Source organism: Mastigoproctus giganteus, chromosome 3, assembly GCF_048544385.1.
Source record: "Mastigoproctus giganteus isolate SK-2022 chromosome 3, ASM4854438v1, whole genome shotgun sequence".
Taxonomy (NCBI): Eukaryota; Metazoa; Arthropoda; class Arachnida; order Uropygi; family Thelyphonidae; genus Mastigoproctus; species Mastigoproctus giganteus.
Genome location: NC_143577.1, coordinates 102,101,985 through 102,104,748, shown reverse-complemented (window position 1 = coordinate 102,104,748; position 2,764 = coordinate 102,101,985).

Genomic DNA, 2,764 nt, shown 5'->3' with positions numbered 1-2,764 from the left:
GTTTCCTTGCATCATTTTTCCACTAGTAATGCTAATTAATATGGTGGGAAGGGATTAAAGTTGCATACTCATGACCAAACAAAAAAAAGTTGGATTTATTTTATAAATTGTAATAAGTTTCATATATATATATATATATATATATATATATATATATATATAATATCTACATTTTATTAAAAAAATATATATGAATATTTTCTGGTGCATTCCCACTCCAAATTCTTGGTTACATTACTGTTGTCAATAATGCAGTATCACAGATACACTATAATAAATTATATCTTTTATGTTTTTGAATGTTGAATGTCTCATAATTTTTTTAGGTTCTTCAGGAGAAAACAGCAAAGGAAGCATGGTATAAAATGTTGTTTCCAAAAAAGCATAATCAGGTTGCATTATATACAAAAGATACTCAATCTACAGGTCTTTCATCAACAACTAGGCACAAATAGTATGCCAGTGTGCATACTAACAATGTAAGTTTATATGTCCAAACACATACACAAAATGAAATGCAATAAAGCTACTTAACATGAAAATTCATAAAACACATAGCTATTGATTAATATCAAATGATTCTTTTATATTCTGCAGTGTAGTTTACAGACTATAATTAATATATTCATATAATGGTAAATAGATAATGAAAAAGCATTGTTTAATACAAAGATTATTTTCAGTTGATATAAAACCTTTCCTTGCTTTTCAACACACATTGTATAACTGTAACCCACAATAAATTTTGATGAAAGTCTGATTTTTAGTTTAATAAAAGAATGACAAATAATTGATAATGCCAGTTAATAAAGATGAAAATGCAAAGTTAGTAATAGTATTTGCCATATAGTGTAAAGCAGGCAATTCACAGGCTTTTCCTGCACTAGCAAAAAAAATAAAACAAGTAGATAAGATACACACTATATGCATCCCTCCTCATACAGTTAAATATCCAGTTGACCTTTGAATTTATTCAAACTCTCAGCCTCAACTTGTGTGAGAGCAACTTGTTCTAACAATCAACAATTTGCTGGCTAAAAGAAAACTTCCCGCATTCTAATCTAAACCTCAATCCCTGTAATTTGAATTTATGGCCCCTAGTTCTGGAATTCTTTATAACAGAATTCCACCTTCATTCATTTTACAAATCTCTCAGGGCCTTATAAATCTCAAGATCACATAAATCTCTGAGGTGACTGGTTGCCAAAATCTGTAGCCCACATAATCGGAGTCTTTCCTCATATGGTCCTCCTGCCAATCTCACCATTCGAGTTGCCAGTCTTTTGACCCTTTCAAGAAGCTCGGTCTTTTTTCAGATGAGGTCTCCATAATTGAACATGTGCAATTGCAAGACCGCATGTGGTCTTGAAATTACCTTACACAGTGGGATTATGACTCACCTATATTTGCAGGATAATGTTCAATAAATCATCAATTGGATACCATGGGCTTTCCTGGCTGCATGTTCACACTGTTCAGAAAACTTCATATCTGCCTGTATTGTAAGTTTCAGATCACTTTCCTTCTCCACTGTTTTTAATTCAATTCCATGTGTAAAATTTATTTGGGGGTTGCTACTACCCAAGTGTAAGACTGCATTTAGCAGCATTCTGACCATCTTTGAAGTCTGTTCAAGTCATCCTGAAGGATCACTGCTTGGCACTGAACATTAGTTACTGTAAATTTTGACATCATGCCTTCTATCTCTTTGTCAATCTCATTTATGAAAATGAGATTGACAAAGAGATAGTGGTCCAAGAACTGATCCTCAAGGGACCTCACTCCTGATGTTACACCAATCTGAAGAATACCCATTAATCATTGCCTTCCGCCCTGCAGCCACTCAGGAATTTTGGTTATTTGGTTTTTTTTTTAGGAGCATTAGCAACTAAGGCCATATTGCTCTGGGATATGCGGTGGTCATTCCCTGACCTTTCCGCATCCTCCGTATTTGGTGGTGACGGGCTCGAACCCCGGTCTAATCAAGAAGCGTGTGCTACGCACTGCTGCTGCTCCTTCCCACCCGGCTACGGAGGCGCCGATCCACTCAGGAATCCATCGTAGAACCTTACCAGTAATCCCAACCTATTCTAACTTATACAGTAACCTCTCATGAGGACCGAGTCAAATGCTTTGCTAAAATTCAAATAAACTATGTCAAAATTGTTCACTAAATCCAGCTCATGAATAACTGTGTAAAAATAGCCTACTAAGTTAGTTAAGCATGATTTTCCCTTAAAAAAGCCATGTTTTGTGTCCTTCATAATGCCATGTCTATCTAAATGTCCCTGGATTGCCTTTTAATTATTGCCTCTAAGATTTTCCCTACCACTGAAGTCAGACTAACTGGGCTGTAGTTACCAAATTCACTCTTTTATGTATTGGCAATACAATGGCACTTCTCCAATTCAAAGGAATCTCCCCTGAATCCAAAGATTCCCTCATATTGCAATTGTTCAATACACTCCCTTTATGCTCAAAAGTTTTTTCTAATGACCAATCATCTGTAATTATAACATCACTAATTTTCATATGGCTCAGCCTCACTCGTGGAGCCTCTTCTCAGCATGAAGGTTCTTTCATACAGTAAAGACTGATGCAAAGTACCTATTCAATTCATATGCAACATCAGCTGGGTTATATAATTATAACATCACTAATTTCATATGGTTCAACATTACTCCATCAGTCTTTACTGATGAAAGAACCTTCAGCATGAAGGTTCTTTCATTAATAAAGACTGATGCAAAGTATAAGCATTCTC